This window comes from Bactrocera tryoni, unplaced genomic scaffold (genome assembly GCF_016617805.1).
Source record: "Bactrocera tryoni isolate S06 unplaced genomic scaffold, CSIRO_BtryS06_freeze2 scaffold_11, whole genome shotgun sequence".
NCBI lineage: Eukaryota > Metazoa > Arthropoda > Insecta > Diptera > Tephritidae > Bactrocera > Bactrocera tryoni.
The window spans coordinates 21,746,131-21,765,412 of record NW_024395824.1 but is presented as its reverse complement, the minus strand read 5'-3'; the positions used below and the strand labels follow the sequence as shown (position 1 = coordinate 21,765,412).

General features: G+C 36.3%; 1 pseudogene; it reads left to right on the top strand.

Annotated features, from left to right (window-relative positions):
* Positions 1 to 17,148: 17,148 nt before the first annotated feature.
* On the top strand, positions 17,149 to 18,048 carry LOC120779871 (annotated as a pseudogene).
* Positions 18,049 to 19,282: the final 1,234 nt, after the last annotated feature.

Here is a 19,282-nt window from a genome sequence, read left to right as displayed (position 1 = left end):
ATAATGTGGCAAATGGTGACGTCTTTGGAATTATTATGGGATGGCGTTCATTGTATGTCAGGCTCGAATTAGCGAGCCGACCATTGGTACGAAGCAGACCTTTCGTGTCCCGAATGGGGTTTAGAACTAAGAGTGAGCTCTTTTTATCAATCGGCTTCGATTCTCTTAGTAGTGATATATCGCGGCTGAAGTAGCGCGCTTGTATATATGCTATTAGTGCGACCTTTGCCTTTTGTAACTCTAGGTGCGGCACTTTGTTGCATAGGAAATTATGTGATCCCTTTACTTTGCTTTTGAGTTGCTCGATAAATTTGAACATATAGGTAACTACTCTGAGAGCTTTTGGAAACGATGAAAATCGTTTAAGGATGTCGGTATCATCCAATAATGTGTGAAAGGTGGCGATTTTTCGACCTTCTGGTGCGATAATGTTGCGCATGGGGGATTGTGGCCAAGAATCAGGAGATTTTATCAACCATCGGGGGCCATTCCACCAGAGAGTGGTGGTGGCAAGGTGCAGTGGCTTGCACCCTCTTGTACCTAGATCGGCAGGATTGTCAGCACTGGCTACGTGACGCCAAGTCGCTGATCCCACTAGGTCAAGTATTTGAGACGTTCGGTTAGAAATGTACGTCTTCCATGCATGTGGTGGATTTTCCCACCAGGCTAGTACAATTTCGGAATCGGACCACATATATAGTTTGCATTTTGTCATATTTAAATGCATTTGCACCATGGCTACTAATTTTGACAGTAGTAGTGCGCCACATAACTCAAGTCGTGGGAGACTTATAGTTTTCAAAGGTGCCACCTTTGCTTTTGCTACTAATAAGTGGCTTGTGGTCGTGGTGTCATGTTGCGTGCGCACATAGATAGTAGCGCAGTATACCTTTTCTGAGGCGTCACAAAATCCATGTAATTCGACTTTGTGTTCGGGGGAGTAGTTTACCCATCGTGTAATTTGTATCTGAGAAATATCATTCAGATTTTTTGCGAACTGGGACCATTTTTCTAAGCGAAGAGGTTTCACTTGTTCGTCCCAGTCGGTTTCATCTAGCCATATTTCTTGTGGTCCGATATCGCATTCCATTGGATGTCTAATGTTTTTGCTGTACTTTCCTTTTTGAATATAAGGAAATTAGTGTCCAACAAATTTTCGTTTGGAATATTTTTGATTATATTTGGGTGATTTGCCGTAATCTTTTTAATGGAAACCCTGCGGAATTGAGGGCTTTGATTACCTGTGATAAGGCCTCGTATGTTTGTGGAAGAGTGTGACTTCCAGACAGAATATCGTCTACATACGTTTGAGTTTTCAACACTTCCGTTGCCAGAGGAAATTCGGATTTTGTGTTGTCTGCCAATTCGTGGAGCGTTCGAGTGGCTAAATATGGTGCACAGTTAACGCCAAATGTAACTGTTTTTAATTTGAAGTCGCGTAAAGGACTAGTGGGGGATCTTCGAAACATAATACGTTGAAAATCTTGGTCGTCTTTATGTACGCTTATTTGCCGATACATTTTTTCAACGTCCCCATTGAATACGTATTTGTATATACGCCAATTTAAAATCAGAAGCATTAAATCTGGTTACAGTGTGGGTCCCGTAAATAGGATATCATTTAGGGAATTCCCTGAACTGGTGGTGTTCGAGGCATTAAAAACAACTCTTACTTTTGTTGTTTTTTTGTCTGGTTTCACTATTGCGTGATGTGGCAGATAAAAGGAGTAGTATTTGATGTTGACGATTTTCTCCCCTGGGGTTACTTCCTCCATGTGATCTAAATGGAGGTATTCTTCTAAAACACCATCATACTCTGATTTGAGTTCACCTTTTTTAAGTAAGTTTCTTTCCATACTTAGAAACTGCTGAATTGCAGAGGTGCGAGAGTGACCTAAGGCGAGTGTGTTAGGAAATTGTTGCTTAAGTGGTACTCGTACGACGTACCGACCATTTTCTGATCTAGTAGTTGTGGCTTTGTAAAAATCCTCACAATACTGATCTTCAGGGGTTGTGACTGATATGGGGGGGAGTTCTTCTAATTCCCAAAATTTTCTCAATTGTGAATTGAGGTACTCATTTGAGACTTCCTCAACTTGAGTTGTCAATGTTGTGACTGGTTCCGCAACTAGTCCACTTAGGACCCATCCGAAAATGGTATTTTGCGCCAGAAGTGTATTAGTAATTTTCTCAATACCTTCGAGTATTATCTGTGGTATCGCTGGCTAATAGAAGGTCTATTTGAGCGGGTTTTTTGCAGTTTGGGTCTGCTAGCTTTAGGTGTGAAACCATTTGCCAATGCTTGCTATTTATATGATAGCTGGGTAGCATATTGGTTAATTGCGGTAAGACAATAACTTCTGCTTGTATGCGCTTATCCGCTTTAGGGGAAAAGAGGGTAATGGGACAGATTTTATTTGAGTTTTGAACAACTCTTCCGCTCATTCCCGTGATTTCAAAGTTGGCCAGTTGTGTTGGTAACTTTAGCCTGTTTTGTGCCCTAGACGCTATAAATGATCGTTGTGATCCTTGGTCTATTAAGGCTCTGAGTTTAAACAGTTCTCCTCGGTGTTCGATGGAGACAACTGCTGTGGGTAACAGTACCTTACTGTGATTTTCGCTGTGTAGCGTTTGAGTTTTTAATGCCTTGGAGCAGCATGGTGCTTCTTGGCAATTTTCAGAATTTGTTGTGGCAACTAATCCTGTTGCTCGTTTTACGTTTGCATTGTTTGGGGGTGAGCTGGAAAAATTTGTTATATGTAACATCGAGTGATGTCTTATACTATGGCAATAAACGCAATTAAATTTGCTTTCGCAATCTTTAAGCGTATGCGCATGTGACAAACAGTTGGTACACATTTTTCGTTCTTACGAAATTGTTTCTATCGCTAACATTCATTTTTTTGAATTTTTCGAACAATTTTAGTTTGTGACCTCCGCTTCACAGTTCGCATGACATTTGTTTATATTGTTCGGAAGAGAACGATTGATTTAAAAAAAAAAACTTCTATTTGAATTATTGTGGCTAGTTGCTAGGGGTCTATTGAAGCTTCTATTGAGGTCGTTTTGAACGTTTTTCGTTCTGACTAGTTTTTTATCCACCCTTTCTGCAATTTCGTATTGGGTAGTAAGAAATTCTTTCATTTGCTGCCACGTTGGGCACTTTCTTCGCGATGAAAGTGATTGCTCCCACAAAAGTAACGATTTTTCTGGTAATGCAGCTGTGCATATATTTACCAGAATGGGGTCCCAATTATCTGTGGGAATATTCTGTGTTGATAAAACAGACAAACAATTTGAATGCTTAATGAATTCTTCACTGGTTTCTTTCTGAATTTTTGGTAAATTCATTAGTATCGTTACTTGCTTGTCGACCAATATTCTCTCGTTTTCGTAACGTGCTTTTAGAGCTTCCCAAGCAAAATTAAAATTTTCGTCATTGAGAGCGAACTGTTTGACTATTACGCCTGCCTGACCTTTAGTTTTGTATCTGAGGTGATACAATTTCTGCGCTTGTGATAATTTAGGATGGTTTATGTACACAGCTGTAAACATGTCCCGGAAGGACGGCAACTGTTCATAACCACCATGAAATATATCTGTGTCGCATACTGGCACTTTAAGGTGAATGCCTGAATTTGCCTCTTGGGCTTGTCTTTGTGGCAGCTCTACTCTCGGTTGTGGAGTAGGTGCAATTGCTCTTAATAGCTTTAGTTGATCAGAAATTATTGCCTTTGTGTCTTCGAACTGGTCTAGGCAGTGTTCATACTTGGTGTATGCCGAGGATTAAAATTTTCCGGTAGATCTGAGTCGTCAGATTCTACGATTGCGTCATATGCCGCTTGGAGTCGTGTCCAGAAGTTGTCTAAATTGTCTTTCTTGATTTCTAATACCGATTCAGAATTGTCTTGAATCGGTGAAGATGAAAATCGTGTGCAGTATCGTATCAAACTGTCACTCTCAGCAATGAATTTTGTGTAAGAAATATCTTTACCCCTCTTTAGTTTTGTGGCACCTTGCTTTGAGCGTGTAACTTCAGCCGGTGTACACGGACTTTTTTCGTCTGAAATCATCTTTGGAACTTTTAGCAACTGAGTTGTTTTCGATTCCTTTGAGTCTGAGCTCATTTAAAAGATGTATAGAATGAATCCAAATGTCTTAATGAAAACTAGACTTGTAGGTAAAATGTCGAATAGAAGACTCTTTTGTATGTAAGAGTTTCAAAAAAAATCAATAAAACCAATGGCTTTTTAACAAACCGAGATTTCAAAATATTTTCGTATATATGTATTCAAGTATATAATTGGACGAGAACTCTTTGAAGCAAATAAGAGTTATCAACGAAATAAAGATAAAACGTATTTGATAGTAATCGCGAACTCTTTTAAGTTAATAATAATTAATCACTTAAATTTGATTTAATGATTATTATTATTTTTTTTTTTTTTGTTAAATGACCGGAATTTATTTTACGTATTGTATTTTTCTGCGTATATTTCTTTTATATATGCTTTATGTCCAAATGTCCTATAGGGTCTACCTATAGGTGGATATTTTATTTATTATGTGCTAATGAGTGCTCGTATTAGAGATCACTGCACTTTGTACATATACATGTATGTACATATGTACATATTACGTTTTTGTTTTTTACACAATCCTGCTTGTTTTTGTTGATCAAAAATCAAGGGGTATTGCGGGAATATGCCAATGTGGACTTTGAATAGTTATGCGCAATCCTGCTTGGTTTTGTTAGACGAAAACCAAGGGGTATCGCGGAATATATGCCAATGTGGACTTTGAAGCAGTGAGCGTATCTACATATGTGACAATACACTTATGTACAACTTTGTATTTTATAAAATCCTTTTTTGTTATAATTATTTTTATTCAATTTGTACCCAATGTCGATTGGGTATTTCTTCCAGTATATTGAATATATGTATTTATATGCGCCCGTATGTGCATATATACATATGTACGCATGTATATATGTATATATTTTCTTACGAAGAAACCACGAAAAGAGAATTAACCGACGGTGATTTTCGCAAATTCACTTGTTGGTAAGTACTCGTATATACTTAAGTACATAATTTGTATAACTGCGCCGCATATACAGAAGTTTGTATATATGTACGCAGTGAGAAGAGGCCGCGAAAAGAAAATAGAATGATATTCTGACTTTAGAATATATGTATGTATGTATGAAATGTAGATATTCTGAAATATGTATATATACATATGATTTGTATGTATGAAATTTAGATATTCTGAAATATGTATATATGCATATGATTTGAGCAGTAAACGAGCCAGTTATGCTCTTTATATGTTTTTAGAAATATATATACGTGAAATATATGAATATATGTATGTATGGTATTAAATTTAGTTTCCAAATACGCTTTTGTTTGTCGTTTGTTGTTTCTTTTTTTTTCCCCCGATTGCCGTAGCTTATTTATTTTATTTATTTTTATTACTTGGTGAAGTATAAGGAGGTCTTGCCGGAAATTTCGCAAGTAAATACTTGGAGTTTTATACATATATATTTTTTCGAGGTTGGTTTGTGTTATGACACAACGGTAAGCATTTACCGGCAATCACTAATTCGTTAAATACAGTGTCAAACTGCTTTGTTAGCGGTTTTCGGTTTTAACCGGAAAATAAACCGAACACCGAAAACAGTTTGGTAACGGTTTCCACTTATTTTTCGACCGGGATTTTGGTCTGAACCGTAAACTTTATGTTTTAGTATATTTTAGATTTTAAACCATACATATGAAAATGATATATTAAAATTTAAAGGAGACGATACTACTCACTTTGATTTCCGCCAGGGGCTTTTGGGGATAATATAAGTGTATGCGTCTATGTGTATTTGCCTGTGTCTACGCTTGTGCCTGTGCTTGTGAAGTGCTTCTTTCTCCTATCCTTGTGCTGCTTGCTGCTACGGTGATTCTCTGGAGGCTTTGTGTTTTTTTTATCTTGTTTTTTGTCTTGTTTTTTCTTGTTTGTGCGTTATTTCATCCAATACTTTACTTTTATTTTCACAGCACAATTATTTTTTTTTCTTTTTCACCTCACTTGTACGGTTTAGAACCCCTTTTTTGTTGTTGTGCTTTGATTGTCGTCACTTTAATCACAGCGTTACCACTTTTCACTTATATATATGTATGTATGTATGTATAAACCACCGTACTTGTCTTCTTTTTTTTTAGTCACCGCACGTTTGTTCACTTTTTATGTGTTATGTATACATACATACATATGTATATGGCCTTTTTTTGTTTCGAATTTTGTCACCACCGTAACTTTTTAACTTTTGCCAAATTTTGTCACCAATTTTTTTTTTTTTTTTGTTTTACATACATATGTTATTTTCACACTGCACTTTCGAAACCTTTTTTTTTTCAATCACCACAGGGTTTGCTTAGGTTTTATTTAAAATTTTTTGTCACTCCCGGTGCAAATTTTTGTCACTACCGCTTTTTATTTGTCCAAGTTTTGTCACTAACGGGATTTTTTTTTTCACTTTATCACTACCGTTTTTTGTAAACTATTCACTCCCGTTTTTACGTGTAGGCGCCCGGATTGATCGAGAAAAGAAGAGAGGCTGGCGCCATCCGCCAGTCCCTTTTGTTGCTTGTGTTTGGTGTCCTCGTGTGTGGTGTGAAAGGTGTGGTGTAGATGATAATGAGATGAGAGTGTGATGAAATGATGTGTAGATGATGTAGATCGTGTTGTCGTGTTGAGTATGGTGTGTATGAGTGGGGTGTAGCTTTATTATATTAAGAGGGCGGTCAGGTGCTCATTTAGCCACCTCCAAAGCAACGATTATTGTTGCGCAAATCTCTCAGTGTTCGGTCGAGTGCTTCTAATGATCGTTTGTGGGCCATTGTGCATTCATCCCATATGATTAACTTACATTTTTTTAAAACTCGTGCCATTGCTGATTGCTTTGAAATATTGCAAGCAGGACTTTCGAGTAATTGCAAGTTTAATAGAAGCTTTAATGCTGAGTGTGCCGTTCTTCCACCTTCTAACAGTGTTGCAGCAATCAGGGTAGATGCAAGAGCTAATGCAATACCACCTTGACCACGTATTGCTGCTAGTATTAAAGACAATAGGAACGTTTTGCCAGTCCCGCCGGGCGCATCGAGGAAAAATATGCCACCGTTTCCACTATCTACAGCATTTATTAGCTGATTGTACGCACTGCTTTGCTGTTCATTCAACAGTGGAACATTTGTTTGTACTTGTTGTTGCAAGTGAGTTATATCGTAAGCATGCTCGCGTTCCAATTCACGACTCACTAAATCCCTTGTTTGACGACTTGGTGCCGGCAGATGAACTTCAATCAATAGTTTTCCACTCATAAGTAAACATAAATCTTCAATATGGACTAATGCTTTATTGTAGATGTCAGCGTTCATTTGTAAGTCGACATTTCTCGTCGCTAATCGCAGGCGATGCAAAATATCTTCTGCCATGTCATCTTTGTACGCATCCCATAATAGACGTGGGTTTGAAGGCTGACATGTCGAAATTATAATAGCGAAAAGTGTACGAACTGCAGTGGCTGGTGAAGAAGCTATTGCTTCCGCTAGCGTTTGATTCCAGTGTTGTCGTGTTCAAGCAATTGCAATTGTTGACATGCTTCTCGAAATGTTGCACAAATGGTACCATCTACAGTCCTCAATGATTCAAATGAAGTTGAACCGCGTACATTAATCAAAAGCAAACGTAGGTAAAAGCAATCATCGTTCTTTGGATGGATTGTGTAAATTCTTCCCAATGCATCAGTTGAAAAAACACCTGGATAACCATCTACTGGATGGCCGTTCTTCCTGCGCAACCATTTCTTCGACGATGCATTCCATGTATAATACCGAGGCATCTCCGAGTAAAGCAATGTTCTCGCGAACGGATCACTGGCGCAAGTTGCAAAGAAATTTGTTAAAGTGGTTGCTGGTGGTATTTCCGTTCGCTGTACTATGTTCTCTGCGTTGAAATAAACTCGCTGGCCATTCTCCAAATGAGCTGCCAGATGCACAAAAGTAGGATGGCGTTCATAAATTGCAAATGAAAATATTCTCCAGATTGCTTCATTGCAGTTCACATATCTACCCATTTAAAATTTGCTAATTTCATCTCGTTCAACGCCAATAACCGCCATATCGCTTTCATTGGTGACATATTTGCAAACATACTTAATTGATTTTATTGAACTGCAATACTCAACATTTATATGTGTTTTAAATGCCTTAGACAAAATTGGCGAATATGGAACGATCCATATGTTATCAATCACGAAATTCTTTCCTTTCAATTGAGTGATGAATGTTCTGCCATTGTCAGCGGGTGAGCGACGCCGATAGAGAGGGTATCCGTCGTTTCCAGTTTGAGTTTCCGAAATAAAAGCACGGGGATAGCGTTTTTTGCATTTACAATCCGACATTCAAGCCGAAGATGGATCGTGTTCTCCGCATGGCCCATGAACCATATTGGCCATCACCACTTCGTGCAACTCTGGATCTATTTCAACATCAGGAATTTCGGCGGAAATGATGTCATCAATTTGGTCAGGTGTAATTTTCTCCACCATCCAAAGAAGAATGTGTGCGTGGGGCAAACCTCTCTTCTGCCACTCCACTGAGTACATCCAGCATCGAACAGTGCTATATACACGTTGTTTCGTAATAAAGTCCATCAAACATCTGAGTTTTTGTTTAAACACGTGTGCTGTAACGTCGTGGCGATCGCTTGGTGTATAGCAATGTAATGGCAATAGATTCGTAATGTCTGGCCATTTTTGATTGCAAGTAAATGTAACAAACAAATCCGGCCGTCCATAATTGCGCACGTAAGTCATCGCATCCTGGGAGTACTCATGTATGTGTCTAGGACTGCCAATGTATGTCGATGGCAAAATATAGAGTCGACCAATATCTGTAATATCCGCCTCACCATTCATTGCATCTCTTAAGTGAATATACTCTTCAGATCGACACTTCGACTGATTGTATCGCATGTAATTAAGTCGTTTTGTCTCAACTTTAACGTACATGTCAACTGCATACTGTTGAAATAACCGTCCATATCTCAGTAAGTGGTTGCCATAGTTTTGGCGAATCATCATTCGATATGCGTAAAACTTCATTGAACTGACTTTTTTATTTGTCTCGACACCTAAAAGCTTAAATTACCTATATGAAGTAGCAAACAAAAATTTTTTTTTACTAACCATTCACAAGATTTATCATCTTATATCCTAAGTGATATCCGTCTTCTCCACGGCAGAACATGAGCGGATATTGCATTGCGTCGTAAGACCGATGTGTCTCACTTATCCGTTTTAGTGCGTTTTGATTTCTACGTTTGATAACAATATCACGCGACTGCAAATTTTCTCCAACAACAACAATTGATATTTCGCTAACTGTAGGTGCATTATATTGTCTTTCATGTGTCCCTGTTGGTCTTTTGTCCGCTTGTATGATTATACTATGATCATCTGTTGGCATACGTTCCAACGAAATCGTAAACGGTTTAATAATTGTGTTCGTGTAACATTTGCTGCAATTGTTCGATTATTTCTCTTTTCGTTGTATTGAAGATAGCACAACGCCGATTTACTTCATCATGTGAATCTCCCAGAAAGTAAATTTGGAGATATTTGTGTTCTTGATCTGGATGCGGCAACAGCGATTCAGCGAGATGAAAAATTTGCCCATGAACCCGTATAATTGGAGGAAAGCTCTGTAGTTTCTGTCGAACATTGTTTGGCAAAAATACCTTAAACGTTGGATTGTAGTTTTGTTCATTTACAATTTCACCGCCAAACGACGTCATTTGAAAACAATCGTTGTACATTTTAGTATGCTTTAAGAAATGGCTCGAGTGAGGGATTCACCGTAAAGCAGCTGGAACAATGGCTGTGGTGGTGGAAGCAATTCTGGCAACTTAACCTTTCCCCCGGCGCAACATAACCCTGGCGGTTCATTTTTAAATTTGACTGCATTGCAATATTGACAAACTACTGACATCTGACCGATTTGAACAGATGCGCTATATTGAATGTTTGGATCATATCGAAAACCTGCCCGTTCAATGTTCACAAGAGAAAGATGTTGCCGCTGTTGTCGTCGAATAATCGCATGTTGTGATCTTACTTGCATGGCATCACTTTGGCGAGCACGAACTTCCCTTCTTCTCGATCGTTGTTGCTGATTGTGAACTTCCCTTCTTCTCAATCGTTCTTCCTGATTGTATGTTTGGTTGACATCTTCTAACTGGTGCGTGCTATTCTCCAGCAGTCTATTTCGTGGTGATACCCTCTCAATAACACTTTCCCTTTGACGTGCTCTGCTATTTCGTGTTCTCCTTGCGGCCTGGGAACTCCGAGAAGTGTTACCATACGTACTGATTCTTGGCATCGTAACAAATATCTAATTGGAAATGATCATTCATTTGTATAAAGTTCATATAAGGTTTTACGGACTAATAACTTACCTTTGAAAACTCCAAAAATTAATGAATTAAACTATGGAAGCAGATCAATTGAATGATAAATTCCAATGTACTTAAATCGGTATTCGCCAACACGCTAAATCACTTTCACTAAATAACTAACTTTTTAAAACAAAATATATCAAGATATCAGTAAAGCAAGGCGCATTTTTATTGCCCTCTAAATTTTGCGTGTTCGATTGCAAAGCAAAATTGACGTTTAATTTAATTTGTGTTTGTTTCATAAAACTGCCATTTCCATAAACCAAAAATAGCACGTAACACAACCAAAATTACGATATAACCGCTACTGTCACCGACAAATAAGAAAAATAGCAAGAAACAACCAAAATGTCGTGCTAGGTGGAAAATGAGATAAATATATGGTGGATTAACAACCAAAATAATTAAAGATTGTATGGGAGGTACCACGCCCCCTTTTCCGATAACGCCAAGTTTTATGGGTGAGAATGGTGTTGTTTCCTATAGCTCTATACCAATTTTCATGTTCCTACCTTAAACACTTTTGAAGATATTCACCTTGAAAAATTCAGTTTGTATGGGAGGTGCCACGCCCCCTTTTCCGATTACCCCTTCTTTTATGTGTAAGAAGGCTTTTGATACCACATAGGTCTATACCAATCTTCAGGTCCCTACCTTGAACCCTTTCACAGATATTCTGCTTAAAAAATTTAGTTTGTATGGGACGTTCCCTTATTCGATAGCCTCCGGTTTTATAGGTGAGAGTAGTGTTGTTATCCTGTAGCTCTGTACCAATTTTCTTGTTCCTACCTTAAACACTTTTGAAGATATCCGACTTGAAAAATTCAATTTGCATGGGAGGTGCCACGCCCCCTTAATATTTTGTTCTGATTTTAAGACATGACCTGCGCGTGGTAATAACAAACAAATCCCCCAAAAGAAGTATTTCATTTGGTTCAGCCGTTTTCGAGTTTTAGCGTTACAACTATACACCATTTAATTTTTATATATATAGATTTACAAAGAAGGCGACATGTTTGCAAGTGTAAAAACAGTGGTACACGAAATAAAAACAGTAACGGGTCAACAATAATATTCAAGAATATATAGATTACCTCCCAAACATGAAGAGGAAGTAAGACGACAAATTTTTGAATTAGAAGAGCAAGTAATAATTAGAAAAAGTCACAGTAGAAAAGCTCACAAATCTTAATAAAGAGAATGTTGGATAATCATAATAGATTTAGCAAAAAGTTACCACTAGATTTTAATGGCAGAAAGGGACATCGAGAAAACAGCTTTTGTTTCTCCGGCAGAACTATGTATATGAATATTTTCGAATGCCTTTGAGGTTGAAAAATGCCCCAGCTGCATTTATGAACGACGTATTGAGAGAATACATAAATAAAATATGTGTCGTATATTTAGACGACATACTAATATTTCCAACTTCTTTAGAAGAGCACATACGCCCATAGATTTTTTTTTTAAATTATAAGAAAACAAATTAAAAATACAGGCAGAAAAATGCAGTTTTCTTCAAATAAAAACTAATTTTTCAGGACTCATATTAACGAAAGAGGGCTTCAAGCCTAATCCAGATAAAATTATTGCAATTCAAAAGTTACTAATAACAAAAACTGAGAAATTTTAAAGGGAAAACAATTTTTACAACCAGCAGGTTACTATAGAAAATTTATGAAAGATTATTCATTAACAGCTTGTCCCATGATAAAATATTTAAAAAAGGCAATAAAAATGCCAAACACCCACAATATATTGAAAGTTTTGACAACTTAAAAGTTTCGCTTCACCCAATTCTAAATTTCTCAGAGTATGATACATAATTGAGTTACACAACTGATGCTAGTGACTATGCCACTGGAGCAGTACTTTCACAGCAAGGCCAACCAGTGTGTTACATTTCAAGAACACTAAATAATCACGAGCAAAAATACTCAACTACAGACAAGGAATTTTCAGCAGTAATTTTTTCGACCATATACTATATACATATGTATATGGCAATAAAGTTGAAATAATAACAGATCATTCTGCAATCAAATATCTAGTTAATAAATATAAAGGAAAATAATTTTCTCAACGCCATCAGAGGTGGTTATTGAAATTGCAGTAATACAACTTTGAAATAGAATATGTAAATGGAAAAAATAACGTCGTAGCAGATTTCTTGAGTCGCATTGAGAAGTGACCAAAAATAAAAGAAGGTAACGACAATAAATCAAATCTGGATTTGTCAGAAACAAATCATTCAGCGGATGAAGAACTGCTTGAGCACTTCCCAATTAAAGAAGAATGTTCAGATTTCTGAACAGTTCTTAACGGCTACAATTATAAATGAGATATTTTTGTAAATCTGTATAGAAACGGATATCATATTTCAAATATTTATATGCATTATCGCTAACACATAAAAATACAGTCATAAATATAAATATGTATGTACAAATACCCATTGCAATTCTACATGGTATGGGGTTGTTTTCAAGTGCACATGCACATTTGTATTCAATTGCCTAAATGCATATCTTAGGTCAATATGTTATCTTAAGTAAATATCTTTGTTTGTTAATTGTTGAGTGCATACGTATTGCATATAAATGCATACGTGCCTCAATCATATCAATATAAATGTATGTATCTCTATGCGTTTGTTTATGTATTTGCTTTGTACTGCCTCAACACTGGCGAAGATAAGCCTGTTCAATATATTTGAACATGTATATTGATTAGAGACTGTTATATTAATGCATGCAATGTAAAGGAACGGAAATGATCCTAAACTATTAAAAGATAATAAATACTTATGTATGGAACATTTATGCTTAAGATATGTGTACATACTTCCGTATGTAAAGTACATTAGTATTAAGATATGTGTATGCACTCTGCATGTGGTGCATACATGAATTAGGATAAGAAATTCTATAAATAAAGGAGCTCTGGGCAACCAGAGCTGAGTACGATTTTACACCCGAAACCTTCGCGTTCTAATTTAACAACTTGGTGACCCCATAGTTTTTAAAACACGCGAGTGAAATTAAAAAAAAAAAGTTTTAAAAATCTTAAAGTGAAAGTGTGTTTGAAAAAGTGTTAAAAAAAAATAAAAAATTAATATATAATATATTTACATTATATATATTATAATAATATAAAAAAAAAAATAAACGAAGTGAATTAAAAAAAAAAAATTTAAAATAACCAAATTTACAGCACCACATTCTAACAAGGTAAGAACATCTTTAATTTTTTTTAATTTACATATTTACAATTGTTTATTTTATTTTTGGGAAAATGGAGAACCAAATTAAATTAGCAGAAGAACTGCAAAAACTTCATTTTAAGTCCATGAGTAAGGATGTAAATGAAGATTTAGGAAATTTGGAAAAACTCCTAGATAGTTTGGACAAAAAATGGTCAGAGTTTCAACGAAACCATTTAGAACTGTCCAAAGATCCCAAAAATAAAAAAGATAGTTATTTTAAAAATGACGTATAAGGGTCGGTAGGCACGCTCTATTTGACAGCGCACGCCAAGTTAAGCGAATTGATCGCTATAATTCGAGAAAATAGTGCTCCCAGGAAAATGGAATGCCTTCCATATCTTGGTTTAGTTCGCAGGCTTCAATTCTTATTAACAGAATTAGAAAATAATATTGAAGACTGCGAAATAAAAGAAATATGCTCTGTAGACAGCATAGAGAGGCTTATAGAAAAAACTCGTGATACTGTGCTTGAATTTATTAGCCAGCACGAAAATGATGAGTTAACAAGTAAATTCTATGAATTACGAAATAGATTTTACAAACTCAAATTAAAATCTATTGACAAAAAAAATGCTACCAATTTTACGTTGTCTCAAGTAGACATTCCCATTTTTCAGGAGATTACGCTCAATGGCAAACTTTTAAAGAATTGTTTGAGCAACTCGTAGTTTCTCAAAATGTTTCAGACACGTATAAAATTTGTATTTTAAAAACTAAATTAAGAGGATCGGCTGCAAGTTGTATTGCAAATCTGCCTTCAACCTCGACAAATTTTTCAGTTGCTTGGAACCTTCTTAATGAAAAATTTACAAATAAAAGGTTACTCGCAAATACTTATTTTAAACAAATTTTAGATGCACCAGTAGTGACTGAGACTGCTTTTAGTATACGAAAATTTCAAGAAAAAATTTCTGAAAGTACACAAGCATTGGAAAGCCTCAGTTTGTCTGCAGATAATTTGCTGCAAGCTTTATTAAATTATACGCTTGTGCAAAAATTAGACAACAATTTAAGACTTAGGTATGGAAATTCCCTTAAAAATCCTAAGGAAATACCTACCTTAAATTCAGTACAGTCGTTTCTGAATCATGAAGGGAATGCCCTAGAAGCAGCACAAGCTTCAAAGGCATTACCAAAATTTCAAAATGCAGAATTTAAATGCATAATGGGATGTAATAATTCACACAATATATAATGGTAGTCAAAAAAGTCTTGCGGTATTTTTATTGATTTTTTTTATTTTTTATTGAAATTGAAATGAATTTTTGATGACTCATGTCCAGCTCTTGACCGATGCTACGGCTGCTACTACTACTACTATGCCGGTCTCTTTCGACCAATTCAGCGATTTTATCGCAATTTTCGACGACAGGCCTTCCGGAGCGTGGCGCATCTTCAACCACCTCTACACCAGAACGAAAACGTTGAAACCATCGTTGTGCGGTGAAAATGGAAACTGTATCGGGTCCATAAACTGCACAAATTTTATTGGCGGCTTGAGATGCTTTTTTGCCTTTATCGTAGTAGTACTGTAAAATATGCCGTATTTTCTCTTTATTTTGATCCATGTTTGCGACGCTATAACTCACGAACGACTTAAAAGAAACGGCAATCAATCAAACACGTGTTAGCGCGTGAAATAAGCTTTCCAAAAAGGTATAGCATGACCCGATGCGACGAATAAAACTAGAACTACGCGCTTTCAGCGCCAACTAGTGAAAATACCGCAAGACTTTTTTGACAACCTATTATTTTATTGTTATAAATTTAAAGCTCTGTCTACTCAAGACAAATTGGATGCAGTAATTAAAAACAAATTATGCATATGTATCTTAAAACAGGGCACAATATAAAAGAATGTAAAGGCGAAAGTTGCTTCACTTGTATAGGAAACCATCATTTGTGGCTCCACAAAGATAAAACTTCTAAAGCCAAAAGCCCAATCATTAAAAATACGAAAAATGATAAATTAAAAAGTGATTGCGAATATGTTCTGCTAACAACAGCAATTGTTGGTATAAAAGGTCCTGATGGAAGAATAATAAATTCACGTGCTTTATTAGATAGTGGGTCTCAAGTTCACCTTATAACCAAAGAACTAAAAAATAAATTAAAACTTCCTTCCAGGAGAGAATCTATGACCATTGAAGGAGTTGGTCAAAACAAGACAAATACAAATGAAAGAGTTAATCTTCATTTAAAATCATTAAGAGATCATTTTGAAGCAAATTTACACACCGTTGTAGTACAAAAGATTGTGTCCAATGTGCCCACGGAACACATAAAAGTTAAAACAATTCCAGAAAATATAAAGCTGGCTGACCCTTCATTTAATGTTCCGGGTAAGATTGACTTACTTTTAGGTGCGGACATATTTTTTGAATTGATAAAAGAAGAAAAAATAACTATTGAAAATATGAATTACAAACTCCAGAACAGTGTGTTTGGGTGGTTGATATACGGATCAACCAACATAAGCTCCAAATTAGCTCACTATATAGATAAAAAATTAGATTATTAACGAAAAAAGTTTAGGAAATTAGAATCCCTTGAAACATATGTTAATGAAACCAAAAAAGAAACACAGCACGGGAAATGCTTTCGTAACAATTTAAAATTTTATGCAGATAGTAAATTTACTGCAGCTTTTCCATTTGAAAAAAAAAATATAAACTTAGGAGATTCTTCTTCACAAACAAAAGGAAGATTAATCTTTCAAGATAGAAAATTTAAAAATAATAAACCACGAAAAAGAAATAAATGCCATGTTTCTTTTGAAAATATTAAAAGTGGTACATTTGTATTTTTTAAAGAACAAAATATTCCACCATTGCAGTGGAAGAGAGGACGAATTGAAAACGTCATTTTATGCCAAGATTGCAAATGTAGACGTAAGGATAAGCCATGGCACATCGTAAAGAGCGATGCACATTGTTTACCCTTTTCCTACTAAAGAAAAAAATATTCAAATAATCAATAAAAAGAGATGCGTTCGACTCGAGCTAAAAAAGAAGAAAAAGAATAACCTTATACTTATTTTGTTAAATTTACTTATAGTTTTACTATGTTGTAAATGTTTAGATATAATATATTTAAAAAAATATTTCTGGAGAATTTTTTGAAAAAAAAGTGCCGGTTGGGTTGACTTGGACAGCGTGGGATAGAATTGTCCACATCGATCTAGTTCAATATTCGGTTGAAAGGCAGCAAATTTCAAATTCACTGTAATATTTAAAATACTCAACAAGTGCACTCAATGATTCAGCAGCTGCACAACAAATACTTATTGAACAGCTTAACGACACCATCGCGTTCACGGGGAGGAGGATGAAAAGGAAGACTAGGTCAGTGTTACCCTTCAAAGGATGATGAATGAAGAATACTTATGGAGTATTGAATTGACCGTACTGTTCTCAGATGGTCAGCTCGTGAACTTGATTCTCGATAATGATGGTGATTTGACCAACTTAGTGCATGAAAATTTCCTGCGAACCCGAAGGGCTTCAAGTGTTCGAGCGAAGAAACTACAACCGGTGTACACAATTTATATGAAATGGCGAAGGAGAGACGTCTCGGTGTGCCAACCATCAACGTCAACGACGGACAAGAGTACATTCTATAATCTATAATCTTATGATCTTATGGTTGTCGCGAGTAGCCAATTGATGGCATTAAACGGCCGATGTGATTATTGCTGGCAAAGTGTGCTGTGTTGCTGGTTATGTGATATTGGCAAAAGTTGTGCATAACCTCTGCGTAGTTTCGGCGGAATCGTTATTGTCACCGAAAAAGATTATATCATTGCTTTGCAACCGCCATGAAGCAAGCATACAAAGAAGCTATTATCTTCGTAACAACAACTGTTTGCAAGGACATTATTACTGTCGCACATTTTGAACACATGCCCGACGATACGATCGTTTGTAATATTGGTAATTTCGATTGTGAAATCGACGTCGCATTTTTTAATGCAACGCCAAAAAGAAAATTATTATCAAACCCCAAGTCTATCGTTATACACTATCCAATGGTAATCATATTATTTTGTTTACCGAAGGACGTCTGGTAAATTTGGGCTTCGCGCGCGGTCATCCCAGCTTGAGAAGTTCAACTCGTTCAGAAATCAAGTGGTGGCACAAATCGAATTGAGGATCAAGGCTGACAAATACAACATAGATTTGCATATGTTGCCGAAAATACTCGATGAAGAGATCACCACTTTACACTTGGAGAAATTGGGCAGACGACCTGAAAAGTCCCGTGATTAAATTCGAAACATTTGGACTTAGAATGGCATCATATGCCGTAATGCAGCATGAATACTGACAATCTAATTCTATTAATTGTTGGTGCAGTCATCGTAACACTAGTCCTACAACGCATCTGTAATTCAGCAAGGCACTAAGGTACTTATTTCCGCTAGGAGGATATATCTTACGAAATTAATTATTAATATTAGCAAATGAAAATTATATTAAAACAAGTAAGGAAGGGCTAAGTTCGGGTGTCACCGAACATTTTATACTCTCGCATGGTAAAGTGATAATCGAGATTTCATTATTCGTCATTTAAATATTTTTCAAATACCGTATTTTTCTAAAGTTTTATTCCGCTATCATCATTGGTTCCTAATGTTTATACTCGTATTATACAGAGAAGGCATCAGATGGAATTCAAAATAGCTTTATATTGGAAGAAGGCGTGGTTGCGAACCGATTTCAGCCATATTTCGTACATGTCATCAGGGTGTTAAGAAAACATTATATACCGAATTTCATTGAAATCGGTCTAGTAGTTACCGAGATATGGTTCTTGGTCCATAAAAAAAGCCTGGGTGCAGCTTCCTTCTGCCACTTCTTCCGTAAAATTTAGTGTTTCTGACGTTTTTTGTTAGTCGGTTAACGCACTTTTAGTGATTTTCAACATAACCTTTGTATGGGAGGTGGGCGTGGTTATTATCCGATTTCTTCCATTTTTTGAACTGTATATGGAAATGCCTTAAAAAAACGGCTCTGTAGAGTTTGGTTGACATAGCTATAGTAGTTTCCGAGATATGTACAAAAAACTTAGTAGGGGGCGGGGCCACGCCCACTTTTCCAAAACAATTGGGTCCAAATATGCCCCTCCCTAATGCGATCCTTTGCGCCAAATTTCACTTTAATATCTTTATTTATGGCTTAGTTATGACACTTTATAGGTTTTCGGTTTCCGCCATTTTGTGGGCGTGGCAGTGGGTCGATTTGGCCCATCTTCGAACTTAACCTTCTTATGGAGCCAAGGAATACGTATACCAAGTTTCATCATGATATCTCAATTTTTACTCAAGTTACAGCTTGCACGGACGGACGGACAGACGGACGGACAGACGGACGGACAGACAGACATCCGGATTTCGACTCTACTCGTCGCCCTGATCACTTTGGTATATATAACCCTATATCTGACTCTTTTAGTTTTAGGACTTACAAACAACCGTTATGTGAACAAAACTATAATACTCTC